General features: G+C 43.8%; 1 protein-coding gene across 1 annotated transcript in view; it reads right to left on the reverse strand.

Moving 5' to 3' along the window:
* Window positions 1–25789, reverse strand: part of LOC144833050 (aquaporin-2-like) — a 41957-nt gene that overhangs the window by 13426 nt on the left and 2742 nt on the right. The window lies entirely within an intron of this gene.

The following is a 25789-nucleotide window of genomic DNA, read 5'->3' on the forward strand; positions in this document are numbered from 1 at the left end:
TCACAGATGCTTCTCTCCAGGGGTAGGATGCTCATATGGGTCACTTGAAAACCCAAGGAATTTGGTCAGACAAGGAAAATACATCACATCAATATGCTGGAATTGAGAGCAGTCCATTTGACCCTCAAATTCTTTCCCCCATCAATAACAATAACCTCCCTTCTTGTTCAAAGTGACAACACATTAACAATGCATTACCTGTACAAGCGAGGAGCTAGTCACTTTTGCCCCCTATCTCTTGAAGCTCATCCATATAGAAATGGTTAATAGCCAGAAACCTAACCATAACAGCTGTTCATCTTTGAAGGGTTCGAGATATCCAAGCAGGCTCTCAGTCAGGTTTTTCAGGAAAATCACTACTGGATTCTAAAAGACAAAGTCTTACAAGGCATTTTCCAAGAGTGGCGATATCCACAAATAGATTTGTTTGCAGATGTAAACAACAAAAAATGCCAGGACTACGAATCTAGGTTCTTCCAAACAGGGTTGAAACGGAATGACTTTTGATAAATTGGTCAGGGAATTTTCTCTGCGCAATTCCTCTCATACCGACACTAATCATCAAGCTCTGCAGGTCCAAGACCAGGATGACACTGATAGCACCAGAAAGGCCTCATCAGTGGTGGTTCACGGATGTTCTTCACCTATACGAATGACCACACAAGAGATTGCTGTGCAAACATTATTTCCTGTACAAGTTCAGAGGACAGATACTGCATCCCAACTGTCCATCACTGAACTTGACCGCTTGGCTCCTGAATTCCTTAAATATGGACATTTAGGCCTTCCACCACATTGCATGGACATTTTAAGAAATGCTAAAGGACCATTCACAAGAAACTCTTATGCTTTTTAGTGGAAGAGGTGTTACTTATGGTGCATTCAAACCAAACACAATCCAATCTTGTGTCAAGAAGAATTGGCTATACCCTATCTTCTGCATCTAGCTAAGTCTTGGTTACAGTATTCTTCTTGTGAGAAGTTGGCCTGATATATGATGTTTCCAATTCTGGAACCACCTTGTATCAGTCCAAATATCCCCTTATGGTGTCTGGTTGTAAGTCAACCTTATAGACAAGCTATCTTAAGGGTAGCATAGACTAAGCAGCCTTAAAGGCTTAACTCAAGAGGTTGTGTTAAGCGAGCTGTTTTACCAATCACAATCCTGTAATATCAAATGAAAGGACACCACACAAGTATATATTATAAAAATATATGTATTTATTACTCACAATAATCCCCAGTACTCTTTATGAATAAAGGGGCACAAGCGTTAAATCAAAAGCACAGTATAACATACAAAGTTGCACAATTATGGATGAGGGCGAGGGGCCACTCAGACCATATACTAAACAAGTGGTATAAGAGATACCAATCGAACAGTGGTTAGGCCTAGGGCCTAGGGAATCACTGGGAGCAGTCGGGACAAGCAATGCTGAAGTCGGGAAAAGCCCGCGGGATTCGGGTGCAACGCTGAAAGCGCACGCATGCACCGATGTTAGTCAATGGTGCGTAAAAGTTACACAAATAGAGTTTAAGGACACTTCCGCTGAACCTAGAGGGACAAAACTTAAGACACAGACCCTAGAGGTGTGTACCAGTGTGGGAACACCGGCGTTGCAATGTTACCTCACCCACAGGAAGCGGGTGCACAGGGTCGAAGTAGTGTCGGGTTTCGTCACGCTGATTCTTGGTGCTTGGAGCTGAAGAGGCTGCAGGCGCTGTGAAGGAGAAGTGTCCGGTGGGATCCAAGGGTGGATCGAAGTCAAAAAGTACCTGAAAGCAGAGGGGACCGAGTCTGGGTCACTCAGCAGTGACCAGGGTGGAACCAGGATGGAATCAGGCAATGTCGGGCGCAATCAGGTGGTTGTTGAGGAGCTTCTCTCCGCTGTCACGTGGGCTCTGGGGCATCTACGAAGTCCAGGAGCGGGGCACGATCTGTCCCACGCAGGCTCTCGCCATCGGTGCTGTCGACTTCAAGATTGGAGCAAACAACACTTGGCAAAAGCAATCCACGCGGAACCAGAAGATTGCTTCTCACTCGGACCAGGAGGGTCAGAGTGGGGGTTCCTTTTCAGGGGAGCTGGTGCAAATCTGGAGCAACCAGAATCGCAAGTCGTTTCTCAAGTTTCGTTGGCACAGGGGCCACAAGCCGGCTGGCAAGTGACCGGGCCAACGCATTGAGCCAAAAGAAGCAGAAGGGCCCCACGCAGCACTCGTTGAGTGTGGAGGGCTGAACTTCGGTGCAAGAGTGGCTCAGGGTTGGGGCTTCTCAAACCCCGGTGTACAGCTTCGAGGGTCACTAGTGGGCTGCACGGTCAGCATCTCGTGGTCTTTTCAAGATGGCGTGCCCCACGCTTCCGGTCGCCTCCACGGGTCTCAGCTCTGCAGGGACTGTGGATCCGGCTGTAAGAAGGCAGGCAAGCTTAATCTCGTCGATCTCTGTCGCTTGAGTTCCGGCAGGAACTGCAACAAAGCAGACGTTGAGGGGTGGATGGTGCCTGTTTGCACAGGGTGGTCACTCCTTGACCACAAGGGAGATTTTTCAGTCTTCTACGTTGAGTAGGATGTCGAAGGGTCCAGAGTTTCGTTTCTTATGTTTCATCAGGATAATCTGAAGTGCATTGGCACTGCTCCCACTCTTATTCGAATCTGGGGGGCTGGATTACCTGCTAGGTCCCCTCCTATGGGTGGGACCCAGGAAGGGGGTGGATACACCCCTTTCCTTTGATCCAGGCCGCGCTGGGACTGGGGCTGGTGTGCCCCAGAACCGTTTTGACCGGATTATGCTAGGGGAAGCCTTGTGCTCCCCATGCAGTGTCTGGTTTCTTTCAAACCTCCCTGCTACAATCCACTATCTCCTGTCTGGGGGGGTGTAACACCTCCCTGTGACAGGAAACCCTTTGTCCAGGCCCCTTTGGCTGAGTTTCGGTCAGCTTCAGGGGGTCAGACTTGTGTCTGTGGCAGAAGCATCCATTTTGTGGATCTGAGGCCCTTTTAGAAATTAACCGCATTTAAGTAAAGTAACATGTCTTACCCCTCTAGAGGGGTGGAATGCTATCCCCGTCGCCAGAACTGGCGAGGGGATAGTATTCCAAATCGTATGACACCTTACACGACATGTTTTGATAAAGCCAAACCAAAGTTGCTATATAACCGCGAGGATTATAATGCACTTAATAGTATATGGTATGGCCTTATCCTGAAACAGCTTAGGGATTTGTTCCCGACGGCTGCAGACAGGCTCAGCTCATGCTAGAGCTCCATCTCACATTAAACCACGCACGCTGCCTCCAGGATTGATGAGGCCTTCCATAGGAGTGGCTCACAGGTTTATATGTGTCCAGATATAGGTTTAGATATAGGTATACTATATCTAAGCAAGGGGTAATTACACCACCTTACCCCAGCTGAGTGATCAGCCAGTTGTGTCAATTTAAGAACCAGCCAGGGGTGGCAAAAGATATGCTGCAGCCCCTGGTAGGCCTTGGTGGCACCTATGCCCTGGGCACCTATAGTGCATGGTACAGGGGCTGACAAGGAGTCATTTCCAATTGTGGTATGTACCTAGGGTACATGGAATCCATTTTACAGAGAGAGCAGATGTCCTGGGGCCCTGATTAGCAGGGAACCAGGCCAACTAAGTCGAAAACCAGCTAAACACAAGGCAAAAAATCTGGGGTAACCATAGTCAGGTAGCCACCTTCCTACACTTCTATTTAGATGCATGCTGTGAACATAACAGCCTATAGAAAATCTCGGTGGCCAAGATAGCAGTGTTTGCGGACAGGCATTGCTGAGCTCAGCATAAGGCCTGCCCAAAAATCCTGTATATACCCTGCATATGCTTGCTATGTGAAGCGCAAATAGCGTGGAACGCTTCAGGAGACCGTGCTGACCCTTGTCTGTTGGAGCGTGCCTGCAGCAAATGATGCAGTGGAGGCATTACACCGTGATGACCTGAGACAGCGATCCTCGAGTGTGGGCGATCCGCTCAACCAAGGCTGTGGTCGGCAAGCAAGAGGAGGGGCTCCTCGGGCGGAATCACTCAAGACAACGGATGACTGGGCTACGGGTGGCGTTCCCACTGGTGTAGAGTTTGCACCGTGCACCTGGCTGGAGTAGTGGATCCCGGGACCTGTAGCAGCTCACACTCATGAGGTACTGAATTGGTGCCTGGACGGACGTCACTGGAACGCCCCCCTCCTTTGTTAACTGGATGGTCCTCGGCCCTATTATTGAAATTCACCTGGCTTGTGTGTTGGGCCGGGGTGAGTTCCGGATACGAGTGCCTCTGTCGATGGGAGGATTACAGTGAGGAGTGCACATGGGGCCTAGCGATTGCTATTGCTAGCGAGCTTGCATCGGGCTCATGCAGATGGGGATAAACATCAGTCTCCGTGCGTAGGGCACCGGCAATCATCAAATTGAAGGCCATACGACTTACCCCCTCTAAACCGACTGCCTCATAGGAGCATCTTCACCAGCTGTGCCTGAGACCCATTGAAGATTTCTGCCGAGGGTCCAGAGATGACGGCCACCCCTCCTACTTTGAGTGCGTCACTGCAGGAATGAGGAGCGGCCGAGGGCTCTACAGTAAGACCGTGACACCTGTGATGTAATGTGACATTCCCTCCTGGGCCTGCTTTGTTCTGTGGTCTTTCACCACCGGAACTCCCACAATTGCTTTAGCATTGGATTGCTGGACACTGCAAACTTGCACACATAGACTTTGTGCCTGCCTGAATACCAATCACTTTGTGGTCCCTTCGGGGCAGCTGATTGGGTCACAGCAATGTGGCTGATTATCATTCAGTGGGCCACCACCCAACAAGAATTGACACCGCAGCTATCCTAGCAATACACAATCAAAGGCAGTCCCAGAACTATACAACGCTCAGTGCTACCATGGTAGACTGCCACCTGAACAATAATAGCAGTCAACCAAGTAGGTGTGTTTTATACTCCCTCCGCCAGTGAGTGTCTGCACCATATATGATAATCACCTACATTACACCACCGCAGCAGTAACCTGAGACTCTCTTGTGTGCTCTGTAAATCTGATGCACCACCCCGATTCCCTCTTGCGTAATAACACCACCCAGGCACGCAACGTTGCAAGAACAATAAGCAGGATGGGGAAGCCCCGACTAGACAAGGCGCAGTCCCAACTGACTGATGCAACAACTTCTGCTACCGGTGGGGGAGACACCACACACCATGCTACCTTAAACCTGAACGCTTCATCCGACCATTCACATCAGTTCGATGAACTGATGGCAGCAATATTAGACATTAAGACTACACTGGGCCCAAAAATTCACTCACTATGCGCAGAAATGGGTTTTTTGAGAGAACATCATAAAAAGCTTAAAGACAGGGTGGAGGAATTGGAATTCACACTACCATCCTTGCGCCCTACTGTTTCCACGACAACGGATCAAATGAAATCCCTTCAACAAGAGGTGGAATCCTTGAAAAGCCAAGTAGAGGACCAGGAAGGGCGATCCTGCAGAAACAATATCTGCATCATGAGTCTGCCAGAACGGGTGAAGGGCAGTGCTTAATTTGTGCCGGTGCTTTCCGGTGCTTAGCACCGGCACGTTTTTATCAGGGCCGGGTCTACAACGTACATCAACTGCCTGACTGCACTGCAGTCTATACGTCATGCGTCAACGTAAAAAATTATATACAATTGCCTTACTGCAGTATTGTGCACTTCACACTTGTATAGTCAGTCCCCGGAGTCCTTCGGTGAAAAACAGTGCTGCGAGAGCGAGCCAGTCAGCCCGATAATAAATCTAGTTCCATGATGCGATTACGTACCGTTTTTTATTTTCAGTGTTGCTGGTGGGCGGGCCAAAGATTGGGAGTAGTAGGGGGCTGTCGCAGCGTGCCGTGCGTAACCTTTTTTCATGCCAGGGACGGTGGAACTCACCGCAGCACACACACACTGAATGAGTTACCAGCTCAGCAGCACCGGTTAGGAGGACGTGAAGCTGCAGCAGGCCTCTTAATAAGGCAGTCCTGCAGTGCCACCACGCAGTGAGTAATAAAAAAAAAAAACAATGCTGCTTTTACTGGTGCGCGCACGTGTTGACGGTCACCTGAACTTAGTCAGAGCTTCTGAGGCCCCAGCAAGCATGCCACCAGCGTCGGACGGGGCACCGCGCGCAGTGCAATGCTCTGAGGCTGCTGGGAAAGGCAGGGCCTTGCCGAATTTATGTTAACCCCTGTCTACTGTAAAGTGTCTGACTTTGACGTACTTGCTGCCACTGCCCAAAAGAAATGAAATCAGTCCAGCATGAAAGCCAAAGCGCCAGCGGAATAAAAAAGGTGTGATGATATTTCTGTAAATCACATCCTGTGATTTGCACTGTGTTTAAAGTGCCACCAGCACCAGGCCAGCAGTAACGCTCGGGCCTGTACAGCCTTCCTGTCCATAGACGGCGGTTTCTGCTGGTTCAGGAGCCCCTGTTTTAAGTGTTTCTTAGGTACATGAAACACTGCAAATTGCGTTTACCAAACAGGGACAGCAATAATTCCAGCAACCATTAAAAATTGCCCAGACATTCTTTATTTTGCGATGGGGTTAGAGCCATTGTAGTGAGGGTTGTTTAAATGCCCACGGTAAACATGAACACAATGCTGCCAGTTAGTGAAACGTGCCTCTCTTCAGCCTATATACTCTCACCCCAGCTCTGGGGAGGACCCTCATCATGAAAACAGACTTGACAGGAATTGGATGGATATTGCCCAATCGTTGGCAAGTGCGAGGTGAAGCAGGCTTTGAGCCCTGATGGTCTCAGAAAGCCGGCCTAACAACAGCTAGGTTGATGTTTGCCAAGAGAACAAAAATAACGCTGTGCATCAGAACTATTTGTTAGCTACACAGCTCGGGGCAAAAAATATACTGTGCTTCCCAATGAAAATGGGTATATCAGTAGACAATCTTAATTTTTTGTTTGTTAAACTTGTGTAAGTCTGCGCTGGAGGACGCTTTACAACTTTTGCATAGAGCATGTTTTGAATCTGTGCATTCCCTTTACAAAAACAGAACTAATACCTGTAATTGCAGCAAGTGCTCTGTGGCATCAATGAAGTAACACCAGATCTAAGTCTCCCCAGCTCAGCTGCATGGCTTTAAATATACACAAACTCACTTCCTCCAAACAAAAATATGTAATTGAGAAACACAAACTGTGACATAATGTACAGTTTACATGTTGGTAAATACTTTGTATTTGACTTCCAAATTGCATGCAATTTAATAGAGTACGCATATGTACTACGTCCTCACAGGACAAATTTTTTCCACAAGCATAGGTATTACCATCAAATGCCAGAGATGACCACCATAATGCCAAGGACAACACAATAGGCCAATAATGGGTACCATTGCGTGGATGCCACCTTTGTGTCAGGTTTAGACAACATTAATACTATGGATGACCAAAATATATTAAAAACGGTAATCAGGGTGGCCCCATAAGTTCAAGGATACAGAGCCAACCAAGAATGGGTGGCGAAAGTGGTGGAAGTGGGTGGAGCCAGGTGATAGTGGGTGTGGCTTCCAACCAATATTTGAGCACCTGGACTTCATATTTTACAAATTAAGCACTGGTGAAGGGGCCCAGCATGGACCTGTACCTAGAGACCTGGCTCTCCGCAGACACCCTCCAAGGCACTACCGCAAAATTATTTTCAATAGAGAGGGCACATAGAGTACCAGGTGGTCCTACATGCCCGGGCAATACTCCTATGCCAGTAGTAGTGAGATTGTTCAACTAATGCGACAGAGACCATATCCTCCAGGTGACCACGGCTCATGGTCCCTGGCAGATTGAGAATGCAACGGTACATATTTACCCGGATTATACCGTGACGGTGCAACACAGCAGATCATCCTATATGGAAGTCAAACAATGCCACAGAGACCACGAGATTCAATATGCATTGCAGTACCCAGCCAAACTGCATATTCAACCCAAAAACAGCAATATACAATGCTCTACACCTGAGGAGGTCTGGTCATGGATAGATCAAAATGGATTTGCACATCCTCCACCCACTACCTCAGCAGATCCCCAACAGACTTGGAAACGTGTGGGTGTGCGAAGGGGCCACAGACGAGGCAAAATACAGCATCCTACGAAGGCTGAGTTGGCAAAAGAACGTGTGCAGGCCATAAAGACGGCGGAACATCTGGGTGACCCTGTAACGCCCACCAGATCTGACTCGGAAGTGGTGCAAGATCAGTCGCTGTCCCTAACAGACTCACAACATGCAGCATTGAGGGGGGAGGCCTGGAGATTACCCACAGACGGCAGATGAACTTGAGTGACACCCTGACAGACACTTTGAATATCTGTAGACAAGGCATTGATGGATTATTGCCGGTATGAGAGTCGGCTTGGTTATCTTTGTTTCTCCTTGTGCGACAACAGAGTGCTGGAACCAAGGATACTGCAATTGTGAATCATACAAGGCAGCCAACCTTCAGTCAAAACACAGTATTTCTACGCCCCCTAGAAATGTTAAGTGGCTTTTACAGCATCTTTTCTAAAATAGGTTTGATTGCATTTCAGTGCAGATGGCCAATTGCCCATTGGCAAGCCGGCTTGGGGTGGGGAGTTGGGGAACTTTTATTGTTTAATAGATCTATCTCTCTTGCTATGTCAAGTATAAAGTGCAGGATGGTTGTTATCATGACTATAATTATGGTCGAGGGGTGGGGGTGGAAATAATGACTTCGCTGTTGGAGTTGGAGAACCGCATATGGTTGTGCTCCTTTTCTTTCTCTTACTGTTGATCAGATGGCAAACAGTGACTATACTTTTATTACTTGGAATGTTCGGTGATTGGCAGTATATATTAAACAACATAAAGTCTATCAATATCTGCATAACCATAAGATTTCAGTTGCATTAATACAAGAAACGCATCTTACAACACAAACGCTCACTTCACTTTGTAAGTGTTGGAGGGGCACAGTCATAGGGCCCACATACTCCGGGTATGCCAGAGGCACCCTTATATGGGTATGCCAGAGGCACCCTTATATGGGTGGCGCCAGGTACACCTTTAAACATTCTACACACCCAGATTGATCTTCAAGGTCATTACGTAATCTTGGAAGGTGTCTTAGATGGTCACCCATTGACTTTAATCTCCCTGTATGCCCAAACTCAGGGCAAGAGTTATTCCTACAGACACTTAAACCATCCCTGCTTTCTGATCCCACAGCACCAACATTCTTGGGGGGAGACTATAACTGCATCTATGATTTTGCCCTGGATTGCTCATGTCCGCTGCTCAAGGGGGCACAATCCATTCAGCTGACACGACACATGAGGGACTGGGTCGTTAATATGCAATTAAGCGATGCATGGCAGAGTAAACACCCTGATATTCACATTATTCCACACTACATGATCGTTATATGAGGATAGACACAATATATTGCTTGGCTTATGCCTTGTCTAGGGTATGGTATGCAGAATACCTGGAGCGCACAATCTCTACCCACAGCCCACTACAATTACACCTTTCGTGGGGTACGCACAGTGCCAGGATTCTGACCTGGCGTCTACCTATTGCTGTGCTTAAGGATATGGCATTCCGATCCTCTCTCTCACAATCTATCACTTCAAATTTCCATATCAACACAGGCACCGTCTCCAATAGAGGTGCAGAATGGGATGCATTTAAATCGGTTACCAGTGGACACGGCATTGAAACAACATACGGCACCCGCATGAGACTTACATCAGAACTGCAGTAGCATGCGTCGGAAATTCTAAGATGTGAGTGATTGACACCTCCTGAACCCCATCTTATTCCTCTGCTAGCTGAGGCAGGTCTGGTGTACAAGGAGACATTGGATAGTCTCTGTGCATTGGATTATAAACAATATCTAGCTCGTCAGCATTTAGAAGGTGACAAAGCGGGCAAAATGCAGGCTTGGGTATTGAAAAATGATACTTCACAACCCCCAATCACGGTGATATATATTAAGGAGGTCAAATTGGTGAACACACAGGAGGCAACTAATGAATATTTTCATACGTATTGCACCTCTCTGAACACTAATGATCTCCCTCACATTCAACTGGCATCATATCGATCTCTGTCACTGTTAAATGTCGATTATAAAATGTTGGGGAAAATACTGGCCAATAGACTACTAGAAGCAGCACCCGTACTGATACATGAAGACCAAAATGGTTTCATCCCAGGGAGAAGCACAGGTCTGAACCTGTGCCATCTCTTTGACTTGCTTCATTGGGCCCATACAGAACCAGAAACCCCTTAGTTAGCAGCCTTAGATATTGAAAAGGCCTTTGATACTTTGGGTTGGCAATATTTATTGGATGTGTTGGGAAAATTCGGCATTGGCTGTAAATACTTGCAAAGGGTGTGAATATTATACAAGAAACCGCATGCGAGAGTAAAGATAGGCCACATCATCTCCCCACTGTTTGTAATGGAGAGGGGTGCCAGACAGGGCTTTTTTTATTTGCATTGGCCATGGAGACTTTGGAGTGCAAACTGCGCCAACGGGTGCTGGACTGGGGCATTCAGGCAGAGAGGCAATGGCCTATAGTATCACTCTATGCAGACGACGCACTAATCTTCCGCATGGCGAGCGCACTGTTCTGCAAGAGATGATGAGACTGTTAGACACCCATGCTCAGGTCTTCGGGTCAACTGGTCCAAGTCTGAAATCTTCCCGATGAAATTGCTTTCACCAGACCAGAGACAGTCTATGCCCCGTGCTCCACTGGAATGGGCAATTGACACTTTCGAAAACGTAGGTGTACAAATCTATCACTCCCGTTCAGATATCATAGATGGGAACCTGGGTAAAGTAATTACTAGAGCTTGCATAGCCTTCCGTTTTGGCAGGGCCTGCCGTTGTCCCCTATAGGTCAGGTGGCTATTTCCAAAATGCTTTTACTTCCACAGCTTCTATATTTCTTTGCCGCTCTCCCTCATAAAATACCACAGAGTATATTTAAAGATCTGGAGTCGCTGCTTGTTTCTCTGATAAGGGGGGGGGGGGGTCGAGATCCACGGTGGCACTCCAATAATTGTACCTGCCACTTACAGACAGGGGCTTGGGTGTACCGAACTTTGGGCATTACTACACTGCAGCGCAATTGCAATGGCCAATGAGGTGGCCTGCGGTTGATAGCATTACTGAGCTGAACTCTTGGGCGTAGCCACTGTGACAATTAGCCATAATGGAAAGGCTCTAGGGACCCACAACTATACTGCGGAGGAAACAGGGTAACATGCTAATGATGGTGGCTAGGCGCAGCTGGTTAAAATATGTGCTGTCTAAAGGCCAACCTACACAATATGCACCAAATCTACCTTTGGAGAATCTTCCGGGCTCATTTACTTGTCATAGACGTCCGGAGCTAAAGACCTGGAAAGCTGTGGAACTGAACACCTGGGGCAACTTATTCGCAGGCTCAGAACTGCAGAATCTCAAGGGGTTAATAGAGGACTTCGGGATACCACAGGGGACTTTCATGCTCCATGCGTTATCATTGCAACAATTCCTACAAACGTGGGGGAATAACCATGAGGACCCACCACATCACAAATACTGCACTCTACTCACACATTGAAAGGGCAAGCATGCAGTGACAGCAATTTATAACTCTCTCAGACCCGACCCTACATGCCTATTAGCATCACTTAGCATTTATTGCGCTGTTGATCACTATCAGCGATAAGCAATGGTTACAATGTATAGGTTATCCTAAAATCATATCCACGAATGTTAGGCTGAAGTATACGCAATTAAATTACGTACACCACACATATTTAACGCCACATAGACTGACTCGCATGTGCCCTACCTCTACTGATGCCTGCCCTCGCTGTTTAGCCTCAGAAGCAACATTTCATCTTATGGTTTGGACTTGCCCTCGCCTCAGTACATATTGGAATGAGATGGAGGCGATACTAGTGGAAGCGAGGGACAAGTTAATAACTGCTCAGGGTCCGCACCTCCTACTTGGTATTATTAAACGCTCTGCCGCACGTGAGAACATTAATACATTTTTAGACTTGGCCCTAGGTTTGGCACAATGTAGAATAACTATGCCACAGAAGTTGCGTACTGGCCCTACTACACGCACTTGGCTACTGGATCTCATCAGGGCACTAGTTGCGGAGCATACAGCATAATCACTTAACACTCGATATTCACCTTCACGGACTAGTTCTACACAATGGCATGAGTATCTGTTGTTCATAGAGACTAGATTGAATGCATCCAGTTCAACCATGTTGTGAAGCATGTAATCACTCCGGACATGCAACACAGCGTACAGTATAATGATTGCATATATGGCATGCCTTGCGACAGGTATAGCCAAGTCCAATATGGACCGGATCAGCATATATCCACATTTAAGCAGTATATGCGGTACCCCCTCCCATCCTTTCTGTATCACATACATCCATACATAATTACTCCTGTCCACATATGGCCAAATCCACAATACATGCGTAAGTTAGATAGGATCAAATAATTTTAGGTAGTTTGCAGTTTATTTGTCGAAAAATGGTAATGGTTCTAGTGTCAGTAACATGCAATGTGACAAGGTAAAGGGTGCCTTCAAGGGAATTTGTTCTAAATCTATATTTAGATAAATTTAAAATAATTGGTAGGACAAATTAATGGTCCCTCGGTTTAAACAATCAACAACAATTCCTTTCAAATCACATGAGTTTCATGAGATACAAATTAATGTCAAACAACAAACAAATACAAAGAAACAGAACAAAACTAGACAGGTGTATATGAAAATATTGAGTTTCTCATTAGGTAAAACAGGCAAAAAAATCTTGTTATACAAATATGAAAACAAGCCTACAGGGATTTCAGAGGTAAATGAATATAAAACACTGTAGGTACTGATAACACCTTTCCTAGTAATCAAATTTATAAATGAATTAATGATAGGAGAAGGCAATGGTCGACGTTTCGGTCTCTTATGTGTCCATCTGTGAGACCATCTTCAGGACTGTGTGGTTTATATTTGTACTGCCCTTGATGAAAAGACGGAATGTCAAACGATTATCGACGTTTCTGCCTACAGGCACATTTGGTGCAGGTTAAATACCAATCTGAATATTATCTGAATCAACGCGGTCTGTATAGATATCCGCGTGGCAGCTGCACATCAAAGGGCAGACAGACGGCGTGATGACTAAAACAACAGCGCATACAGATGAGGCGCTGGATACATTTCCGAATGCAGAAACAGTCTGAATGGTATCTGAATCAGCGCGGTCTATGTAAAAACCAGCGTAGCCGCTGCAGATCAGATGGCAAACAAACCGCGTGATGGCAGAGGCGGCAGTCTAATCACTCGTGCCGATGGAGCGCTGTGTTAATTTCCGTATATAAAGGCAAACAGGTTGCAGTCTCGATTCTCGATGAAAAACGTAACGAGGAGGCGAGTCGGATGCAGATTAGTTGCAATCTGAGTTAAAGTCACTCGGGAAAACGTGGCAGCATGACGGAGGCATGTGTGTGTGTTTTCGTCACAATTCAACTTGAGACTGTGAGGAATCCCCGTGATAGTGATCCCTGACGCTTGATCGACTTTCCACTACATATCGAATAGCACGATTGTTTCTGACTATTCTGGATATCATCTAATCCACACCTATATATAAAGCTCTGAACATAAAGAAGAGCATTATAAGATTGGTTGGACAACTAGTATCAAATCGGAACCAGTTTCCTTTCCTGAATATCAGTCCGATACCTTTGATGTACTTAAGGGGTTTTATTTTGATGAAAAATTAAGTCCTGATGATGGTCTTATAGATGACAACATACAAGACCGAAACGTCGACCAAAGACATCAACTTCCCAGCATTACTTGCACTGAAGAACACCATTATGCATTTATGATTTTGGTTTTTCCTCATGTATTATTGAAGTTGATGGATTGTTATGAAATGACCAGTTGATTTATTTACACTGCTTTTCATGACTTTTATTTGAAAGTTTTGTTCTATGTTTTGTCCCCATGAAATTTTCTCTGCGATTGATCTTAATACAAAAAATTTGAAACATAACCTTTCTCTGCTGTGTGCTTCTCGTGACTATATTGTTTTATTTGTGCAAAAATCCGTGACTATATTTGAGTAATCCTGTGGATACATCTGGTTCAATCTATTGAAAGAACCTATGAATAATTACTATATATACCCTTACTGATTTATAAACTAAATCCCTTGTAGCCACCCCTTACTTGAACCAGTTACTGCCCAAGCCTACAAGGGTATATTGGGTCTCCCACGTCCTTTGATACTATGTAAAAACCAGCGTAGCCGCTGCAGATCAGATGGCAAACAAACCGCGTGATGGCAGAGGCGGCAGTCTAATCACTCGTGCCGATGGAGCGCTGTGTTAATTTCCATATATAAAGGCAAACAGGTTGCAGTCTCGATTCTCGATGAAAAACGTAGCGAGGAGGCGAGTCGGATGCAGATTAGTTGCAATCTGAGTTAAAGTCACTCGGGAAAACGTGGCAGCATGACGGAGTCATGTGTGTGTGTTTTCATAAAGGGAGATGGTAGACATCGGGCACTTTACTGCTGGCCCCTGATGAGGAAAATACATTTCCGAAACGTGTCGGGCCTATTTCAAACACGCAACTGCCCATACCAACAAACGCTTTGGGGAAGGCGCACGCAGGCTCGAGTGCAACCCGCTACTTAGACAACCCCATGGAGCTGTAATACATTAGCAGCGGTCCTGCTGCTGGGTTGCACCACCCCGGAAAACGGGGGCCACGAGACTCGCTATTCAAGGAGTCGTGTATGTGGAGCGGCACGATGGATAAGGACAGGAGTGTTGTTTGGGGCTCATGGTAGAGCATTTGGAACGAGCAGTAATTTGAAAGTGCATCCATCCAGGACATATGGACTACATCTCCCATAAGCACAATGTGTGTTTTCATAAAGGGAGATGGTAGACGTCGTGCACTTTACTGCTGGCTCCTGATGAGGAAAATACATTTCTGAAACGTGTCGGGCCTATTTCAAACACGCAACTGCCCATACCAACAAACGCTTCGGGGAAGGCGCACGCAGGCTCGAGTGCAACCCGCTACTTGGACAACCCCATGGAGCTGTAATACATTAGCGGCTGTCCTGCCGCTGGGTTGCACCACCCCAGAAAACGGGGGCCACGAGACTCGCTATTCAAGGAGTCGCGTATGTGGAGCTGCGCAATGGATAAGGACAGGAGTGTTGTTTGGGGCTCATGGTAAAGCCTTTGGAACGAGCAGTAATTTGAAAGTGCATACATCCAGGACATATGGACTACATCTCCCATAAGCACAATGTGTGTTTTCATAAAGGGAGATTGTAGACGTCGTGCACTTTACTGCTGGCTCCTGATGAGGAAAATACATTTCTGAAACGTGTCGGGCCTATTTCAAACACGCAACTGCCCATATCAACAAACGCTTTGAAGAAGGCGCACGCAGGCTCGAGTGCAACCAGCTACTTGGACAACCCCATGGAGATGTAATAAGTTAGCGGCAGTCCTGCCGCTGGGTTGCACCACCCCGGAAAACGGGAGCCACGAGACTCGCTATTCAAGGAGTTGCGTATGTGGAGCTGCGCGATGGTTAAGGACAGGAGTGTTGTTTGGGTCTCATGGTAGAGCCTTTGGAACGAGCAGTAATTTGAAAGTGCATCCATCCAGGACATATGGATTACATCTCCCATAAGCACAATGTGTGTTTTCATAAAGGGAGATGGTAGACGTCGTGCACTTTACTGCTGGTCCCTGATGAGGAAAATACATTTCCGAAACGCATCGGGCCTATTTCAAACACGCAACTGCCCATACCAACAAACGCTTTGGGGAAGGCGCACACAGGCTCGAGTGCAACCCGCTACTTGGACAACCCCATGGAGCTGTAATACATTAGCGGCAGTCCTGCCGCTGGGTTGCACCACCCCGGAAAACGGGGGCCACGAGACTCGCTATTCAAGGAGTCGCGTGTGTGGAGCCGCGCGATGGATAAGGACAGGAGTGTTGTTTAGGGCTCATGGTAGAGCCTTTGGAACGAGCAGTAATTTGAAAGTGCATCCATGCAGGACATATGGACTACATCTCCCATAAGCACAATGTGTGTTTTCATAAAGGGAGATTATAGACGTCGTGCACTTTACTGCTGGCCCCTGATGAGGAAAATACATTTCCGAAACGCGTCGGGCCTATTTCAAAAACGCAACTGCCCATACCAACAAACACTTTGGGGAAGGCGCACGCAGGCTCGAGTGCAACCCGCTACTTGGACAACCCCATGGAGCTGTAATACATTAGCGGCGGTCCTGCCGCTGAGTTGCACCACCCCGGAAAACGGGGGCCACGAGACTCGCTATTCAAGGAGTCACGTATGTGGAGCTGCACGATGGATAAGGACAGGAGTGTTGTTTTGGGCTCATGATAGAGCCTTTCAATGAGCAGTAATTTGAAAGTGCATCCATCCAGGACATATGGACTACATCTCCCATAAGCACAATGTGTGTTTTCATAAAGGGAGATGGTAGACGTCGTGCACTTTACTGCTGGCCCCTGATGAGGAAAATACATTTCCGAACGCTTCGGGCCTATTTCAAACACGCAACTGCCCATACCAACAAACGCTTTGGGGAAGGCGCACGCAGGCTCGAGTGCAACCCGCTACTTGGACAACCCCATGGAACTGTAATGTTTCATTGTAGACTGAACTGTGCTACCTGTTTTAAGCATATACATTTAAATAAGGGGAAAATGCATATTACATCTCAAGATACATGTGGATACCAGACCATTGTATATTTGTTGCATCTATGTACATATAGATGCATATATAGAAAGGTTTATGCATGCTTCTAAAACTTTAAGAAATTACATGAAAAAATCAGCACATCTGAGCATGTAAATAATATAGCTTCTATTCATATATGGATATTATATAGAGGGGTTATATAAGTGTAATTTTGAAATATGGTATAAGTTAATTTCAGTTTATTTCTTTATTTAAAAATAAAAGTAATACTCATTTCACCCTTTGTCCCATTCCTCTTCTACGACTCATCTCATACCTTTCTAACAACTATGAACTCCTAAACGTCCTTCTCAAACTTTCCCCTCCTTTTTAGGGTCAAGCCTGCAAGATCATGCGCTAGAGCATGTGTATCACTTTCAAGACACTATTGTTTCCAGAAATGAGGCATGTGGATTAGTTGGGTATGGAGGGAAAGGACAATATTTTGTAAACTGACCAAAATGTTCAGGACTTTCAAAACAGAGTGTGTGTGCATTTGTATTTGTGTGTATGGAGCAATCCAATAGATTAATCACCATTCCTGACTGAAAGCACCTGTGCCAACTATTTAGCAGATAATAAATGTATTAGGGGAGTGCAACACCACAAACGCCCCCGCTAAAGCTATGCCCCTGCACACACATGACCACTACTTACAAAAACAACTATTTCACCTTTTAAAACCATTCCAATCCTTATTACACTACTCTAAACTCTACTAAACACACACGAAATGAAGAACACAAATCTAACACAACTAAGCACTATATAAATAAAATATTCAATTATAATTAGGGCTCCCGGTTTTCCGTTTAAACGGATTTTTACATATAAATACAGACGGAAAACTACTTTTCCTTTGTCTGTATTTATATGTAAAAACGGCAAAATACTAGAAAATTGCAGCGCTGCCTTGCTCGAATCCAGAGCTATCTCCCCCTCCCCCTCCTGTCGTGTGTGGCAGGCCGGGATGAGTCAGCTTCTAGGGCACACACACAGCCGCACCCGAGCGCTTCACAGGTCGTTAAAAGACCATTTGCATGTTAATCAAGCTTTGTTTACCTCTTAGGCCCCTGCAGCCCCACTCTGATTCACCCCCCCCCCCCCCCCCCGATTTTTTTTACCTGTGCCATCTCTCACAGTAGCAGTGCTGCTAGGCGCCAGCTGTTTGTAGTGGTGGTACAGTTGCTTGCCACTGACGCTCACTGGTAGGGCTTCGTGTTACCTGGAGCACTTAGCATATTACTGAGCCATGAAGTGAGTAGTATGCAGTCTGGTTGTATGCCACCTGCTTCATCAAGTCTCAGCAGCAATGTTGTTTGCAATCAGGTCCACTTATCAGTCATTGTATTGTTTTTATCAGCTGTGTGTCATTATTTCTTTGGTTTTTTAGCTGATGGGAGCTGTAGTTTTAATCCGTCGATAGTGGGTGCGTTTTCCAGTGATAAGATTTGTTGTAGTTACTTGTTTTCACAGGTGCTCGGTGTGAGCTGCTAGCACGCATATTTGCGTGCTCCGATTTCCAGCACTTATTCCTTGTAATCCCCTCGATAAGTGTCCTGGCCTTTTGAACACAATCCGCGAATGCCCTTTGGCCCGTGTTTTGACAAGATAAAAGTGTTCCTGCTGGAAATAGTGTTATATAAGAATACATAATCCTTGCATCCCACCTTCTTAAAGTTTGATGGAGTTCTGGCAACGCAAATCACGAGCATGTTGTTATTTTGTATTTACACAGGCGCTCCTCGCATTGTGATGCTGTTGGCTTGCAGACAAGAGCTTGCATAGTGTTGCTGGGGAATCAGGAGGATCCTCTGTGACAGGGGTGCTTTAGTCCTCTTGTAGTGAATTTAGCAATGAAGCCAAGTGAGACAGTTTTGCAGGTAGGTGCAATGAAATGGACTGCACATTTCATACTTGCCCTGGTCTTGAATGGCATCACTTTAGTTGTTGCGTGTAAAAGCTCTTTGTCGCTGGCAATTTTCCCCACAAACATTAGTTCAGCCTGTTACATATTACACAAAAGTCAACGAAGGAGGCATAGCAACTCCCTTACTCATGGACAGGTGCTTACACACAGTCACACCTGGGACTGCAGTGTCTTTCCAATTTCAGTTTGGCAAACCGATATTGTGTCAACTATAATAGTTAATTCATTTTTTCCCAGAACGTGAGTTAGGTGACAGATACAATTAAAAGGCAATCTAGCTTGCTTAACTCCCCCCTCTCCCCTAAATGCAGCCTCTTCCAGTGTGTCTCGTCTATATTTTATAATTTTTCTCATTGTGTCCCCATCACCCAGATGACAAATAATAATAATAATAATAAGCATTTGCAATGCAATAGGTTTCACATGTGCGAGAGTTTGAGCTATTGTCATTGTAGATGACATGCCCTTTATTTGTGTTTTTCAAAACAGATAAATATAACGCTTTGTCATTTACAATGCCAATAACTTAAACTCTTGCAAATGCAAGACCTATTGCATTGCAAATACTTGTTTGTGTAGTGCTTGCTGCCAAATACTTATGGATTCATAGCACTGCAAATAGGATAATGTGCCGAGGTTTAGAAGGGTTAAAAACCGAGACTGCACAGAGATTGAACGTGGGGCCTGTATCTTGCACAATGGTTAATACCATGCGCGCAAAGCCCATTGGGCTCAAAGGGTTTCAGCTGCTCAGAAGCCAGTACTGTCTTGTTCTATTCTCTATATGAAGAGAACAATATTTGGGGTCTGGAACGCACAGAAAAAAATACAGCGATTCTTCACAACATTTAAATGTACACTCCCATATTTCAATGCACACTCCAGAATCTTTACATACACAACGCATGGCTAATTCCAGACTTTGCCAACTGATAGCACAAGGCTGGTGGCAGAGAAGCAGAGGAGAATGCTAAAATGAGGAATAAAATAAATGAGTTACCGTAAATAGCTCCTTGTTAACTGCCGCAAAGTCATGTTCATACTTTTGGCACGCCTGCATGTAGTACCCGTATCATACAGGAACATATGTACACATGGACCCTTATCATATAATCTTGGCTAATGCTCCGGTTTTTTAAACCTGAAGAATTGCCTAGCGTGTACACATTGATTGGAAAATAAAGGCATCCCATTCCATTTAGGAGAACCATATTTTCAGTAAGTACGACGTTATTAAACAAAGACAGCTTCAGTTCCCCACATATTCTGAAACACATTTAGAATCTGTGTACAGGTAGGAGCATTTTTTGCTGCCCCGGCCCTTCGGAGAATTCACCATCACCAAGGCTCTGCCTCACAAGTGACCTCTGCGCCAGCCCTCCGCTATTTCAACACGAAAGGTAGGTGTATATCCCCTATGTAAAAAGTAAATATCTGAGACTCTAAAAGAACCAGAGCACACCACCACCCACTCATCGGGGCCCGGCAGATCGGTACTTCCTCTCCAGTACTACCCTATTACGGTAACTAGTCCCGAAAATTCGCACTCCCACATCGGTGCTGTCTGGGGTCTCACCAGCCCCTTCTCCACCTAGGGGCACCTACATCATGCCATAGCCTCGCCCAATGCCCCTGACTTCACTGCACTGCTAAGGCCACAACAAATCGCTAGTTTAAGTGAGTGCATGTGTGCATTGTCAATATAAATAAATGTGGAAAAATACTAGCTGTAGCTTCATCTTTTGCTTGCGGCAAAAATAAATGTGGATAAATACAGAAAAAAGGCCCAAAAAATAAATATGGATAAATACAGACGGAAATGAACAAAAAATAAATACCATAAAACCGGGAGCCCTAATTATAATCAGGCAGGCTCAGACATGCTCAACAACAGCAGTAGCTTCAAATGTTCTTTCCAAACAGATAAGTACTTCTCAAATCAATTGAAGATCATCATTTTTTATATTAAAGATAGTTATATGCATGTGTGCAAAGCTATTGTTAGTTCTCCAGTAGAAACCAAATAAAAACACAGCCAACCATTTACTGAGTAACACCAGCAAAATAACCATCAGCAAAATAACATCAGTCTTCAATAACAATCAAAAATATTTTACAAGCGTACAAAGATGACTCTGACAAGTATTTACAAATCATTATTCCTAAGAGCATCATGGAAGCCAAATGCAAACAATAAGATGATTCAGGAAAAATATCCAACAGCAAGGTAAACAGACCATTAGCAACAAGAAAATGAACAAATTCCCTCACCTTTTCCAAGCTTTGTTGAATATGAAGAAAACAAATGTACTTGCTGCTTGGTCAGGCTTACTTCATGTATGAGACATGGGCCATTATTCACCAGAGTACAAACCAGGCCACAAACTCCAGCAGCAAAAAAGGAAGGCAATGTGAAAATCCATAAAAAAACCATTAAAAAAACAATTTGCGAGAAGGTTAATAGTAGAAGTCCATTTAGCAATTTAAAAGAAAAGTAAACAGTATACCCCACTGCAAATGAACATACCTTTCAAATTAAACCAGAAAGAAAGTGGTAAGGAGACAGAGATGAGTCCGAATAGGCAATGGCTTAAGAGGACGAGAAGTGAGGGTGTAAAAGGGGGCCCACAGCAAAGGAAAAAAATAAAGATTTATCGGAGAGGGGACAATGCATTTTCTAAATATTAGAAACGATAGAGTTGAGGGGATACCTCACCAAATCAAGACACTATTATTAAAAATATATATTACCTTACATGTTTGGGGGTATTGTTTTTTAATGTACTACTATTAAAACATATTCGTGTGTGTGTGTATATATATAGATATATATATATGAAACATAAAAAATATTAACAAATCAGCCGCAAAACATTCAATAAATTACCAAACAATAAATATATATATATATTTATATATATAAACAAGTTATATCAAATGCACTAAATAAATTAATATTAATAATAGATATGTGCCCCTGAAGCAACGTTTAACAAACTCCAACAGATTCAAAAGGCTGCAGCGCGGCTTCTTAAGAGTACCCCAATGACGCGGTCAGCTAAACCCACATTGAAGGCGCTGCATTGGCTCCCGGTGCGCGAAAGGGTCAAATTTAAGTCCCTTTGTATTGCGCATAAAATTCTCCAGGACAAGGGACCTCCTATCCTGACGAACTTAGTTGTGCCCTACAAGGCCAATAGAGCCTTGCGCTCAGATCAGAAACATTTGCTCAAAATTCCTAAAGTTAAAAAGGCACGTACGGGGGGAGAAGATTCTCAGTAAACACAGCGATTCTTTGGAACGCACTCCCCCTGAGTCTGCGATCGGAGACTTGTCTTCTCCGGTTTCGCAAACTCCTCAAAACGCACCTCTTTCCTAACTGATGCCTCTGAATACGCTTGACTGCTACCTTCCTGTTGCTCTGGAACAAGCGCTGGGATGCTCTAGGGTAACTACGCGCTATACAAAATTCGAAATAAATAAATAAATATGTCTAAACAATACAATATTAAGAAAAATATTGAAGTCTGACAATATTAGATTTACTTTTGACACTCCAGTCTGTGCAACAGTAGGGAAAATGTTGGACTTCAGGGAATTAAAATTACTATTCCAACGCCATGCTATGCAACAGTGGGGAAAACTTGGATTTCAGAGGGATTACATTTACAATTACCACTCCAGTCTGTGCAACAATAAGGCAAGCATTAGACACCGAAGGGGCACAATTGACTATTCCCACTCCAATCTTTGCAACAGTAGGGAAACGTAAGGCTCTAAAGGGGTAAAATGTACTATTCCCACTCCAGTCTGTGCAACAGTAGGGAAAGTGTTGGACTTCGGAGAGAGATTACATTTAATATGCCCACTCCAGTCTGTGCTACACTAGGGAAAGTGTTTGACATTGGAAGGGTAAAATTTACTATTCCTACTCCAGTCTACACAGCGGTAGGGAAAGCGTTGGACTACAGAAGGGTAAAATGTACTAATCCCACTCAAGCTTGTTTAACAGTATGGAAAGCATTGGCCTTCGGAGGGGTTAAATTTGCTATTCCCAATCTAGTATGTGCAACCCTAGGCTAGAGAAAGCGTTGGACTTCAGATGGGCTTCATTTACTATTCCCTTTCCAGTCTGTGCAACAGTACAGAAAGTACTTCACTTCAAACACATGACATATTTGAATAACCTTATTAATTTACAACAAATATAAACTTCTTAATATGAACATTAATAACTAACCAAAAAGAAATCATATATATATATATATATATATATATATATATATATATATATATATATATATATATATAAATAAAAATCAATTAAAGAATTTACATGACTATTCAACAATGTAATAAATATTTTGAAATTCGTAGAAATTTTATTTATTTAATACTTAACTTCCCACACTATACACCCTCAAACCTAGCCTCCCACACTTAAAACTATAACTTCTACAAATATGTATAACACAGGCATCATAATTAATAATCAATTAAATAATTATTAACAAATTAATAATTATTTGTTAATTATTATTTAATCAATGGTGCACTCTATACCCCTACAAAACCAGCAGCCCGCACCAAATTTATAACTTTAAAAATATAATTATTACACAATTTACATAACTAATATTTAAAAAACGAATACTAAATTATTAATTAGTTAATACTTAATCAACGTCCCACCCAATACCCTTACAAACCCAGCACCCACAGCGAAATATAGCTAAAAAGTATAAAACTATTGCCCAATGTTCATAACAGTAGATTAAATAATTTATTATAAATTCATGCTTAATTTTTAATTATTACATAACTAACTTTTCACCCTATACTCTTACAAACCCGCAGACCGTGCCTAGTATATAACAAAAATAATAATACACAATTTACATAATTATTAACCAATGTAATAATTAATAATGTAGTAATAATTATTTGTTAATTAATGATTACTTGATTACCTTTCCACCTAATACTCCTACAAACCCATCAGCCCACACCTTACGTGTAATTTAAAAAATATAAATATTACACAATTTACATAATAATCAATTACATAATAAAGAATACATTAGTAATGAATTGTTATTTCATTATACGTAATTAACTTCCCACCCTGTACCCCTGCAAACCTAGGAACTTGCTACGACAATATTAATTACTATTAACAATTAATTTATACATCAAAATTACAAACTTATTTTTAGAAAAATTAATAATTATAAAGACAATAATAACACATACAATTATTATATGAACGAAAGCACATACAGATCATTTAAAAACAATATATTTTAACAACTATAGTATTGAAAATGATATCATCATCAACGATAATCTTGACAATAATATTACTTACCTGAAAAAAATCGAGATTCTTGACAACAATATCTCTGCATCACGATATTTTGGTATCACAATATGTTTTTCCAATATTTCTATAAGTCAATATTTAAAACTCGGGACATATTTACAAGCCCCTTGCACCACTTATGCGTCATTTTTAACATGGGAAAAGTGAAGCAAAAGTGGCGCAAGGGACTTGTAAATATGCCCCTCGATATTTTGTCCAAATACTGAATGTGACAGAGTAGCCACTCAGTGGTAGAAGCTGACCCTTAAGTGTGGCTGCTGTGACGCTCCCCGGGTGGGAAAAAGTGTTTTCCCGTGCTTGGAGCAGCTCTGCACGAACCTTCTCCATATTGAGTTGGATGACCTCGGAATATATGAGAGATTTTCAGCATTCTACATAGCCGATCTTCAACCACATAAAAAATACAAATACTTGCCTCTATTAGCATTTCAAAGTATGCCCAATGAAAACTAACAATTTCAGGAAAATTCTTCATTCAGCTAGGTAGCAATAGTTTAAGAATTACACATTATCTTTTTTTGGTGTGTGAAAGGATCCCGACTTCCAGACCAGACCCTAGACAAGGATGTCAATGACACCCTGCAGATGTATTAAAATTATTGGTACTTAGAGGTCCAGTGACATGAACAGGGTGGAGAATCCTTGGCCTTGGCAAAGACTGGTAAGAAAATATGTGAAATCGCTGACACCATAGACAGGGACACCAGTGTTCCTGGTATGAATGGCTAAAGCTGGAGTCTTTTTAGGGGCCGTGTGTCAATCCAAGAGTAGGCAGGCAGTCCTTTATATGCAGCCCAATCTTCACCTCTATCTTCCAAACAAAGGTAACAGGTAGTGGAATGTTAAAGGAATAATTATTAAATGATATGGAGCACATTAAAAAAAGATTATTGGAAAATACTAGATTAAAAAATCGGCAGCAATACAGACAAGAGGAACAAAAAATCGATTATGGGCTGTGTAAATATACATAACAAAATACGACAGCTGGCAGGAAAGATCTGAAAAAATAGGGAGTGTAGCAAAGGAGTAGGTAAGGCGATGAAAAGAAAAGGCTTCAGAGCGAAAGTAAACAGCCCTGAGGCACTTCTTCAGCAAGATAAGCCGAGGTGCAATCAGAGAGACACGGGAGATTTAAGAGCTAACAATCGACCCTTCATCTTTACTGCCAAGATAAAGAGCGCTTAGAAACAAGCGGAATAGATTAAAAACTATTTGTAAACAGAAACCTGGCACCTACATTATTCCCTAAATGCTCCCGGAGATTGGGTGAAGGGGCTGTTCCACCGTAGCTGAGGAATGAAGCCTCTCAACACTAGACATTATCATTTCATATACAGTTCCACCTGCTGGGAGATTAAAGTCTGCGGGAACTACTGTGAGTGCCTCGAAATCTAGAATGGCAACCAGCATCCTTGCTGGACCTCTTGTTGAAACAGAGTGAGATTGCAGCCAACTTGCTGAACTTGCAAAGAGACTTCCTTTCTACAATAGTATGTGTAGCTCCCTGCCGGAATGTGGTTGGGCTGAAGGCGCACATCTGTCCTCTGTTTCTGTGGTCCTAACCATTCCCTCTAGCTCCTGCTGTTTAATTAGTAATGCTTGCTGAGA

Source organism: Lissotriton helveticus, chromosome 1_1 (assembly GCF_964261635.1).
Source record: "Lissotriton helveticus chromosome 1_1, aLisHel1.1, whole genome shotgun sequence".
NCBI classification, from domain to species: domain Eukaryota; kingdom Metazoa; phylum Chordata; class Amphibia; order Caudata; family Salamandridae; genus Lissotriton; species Lissotriton helveticus.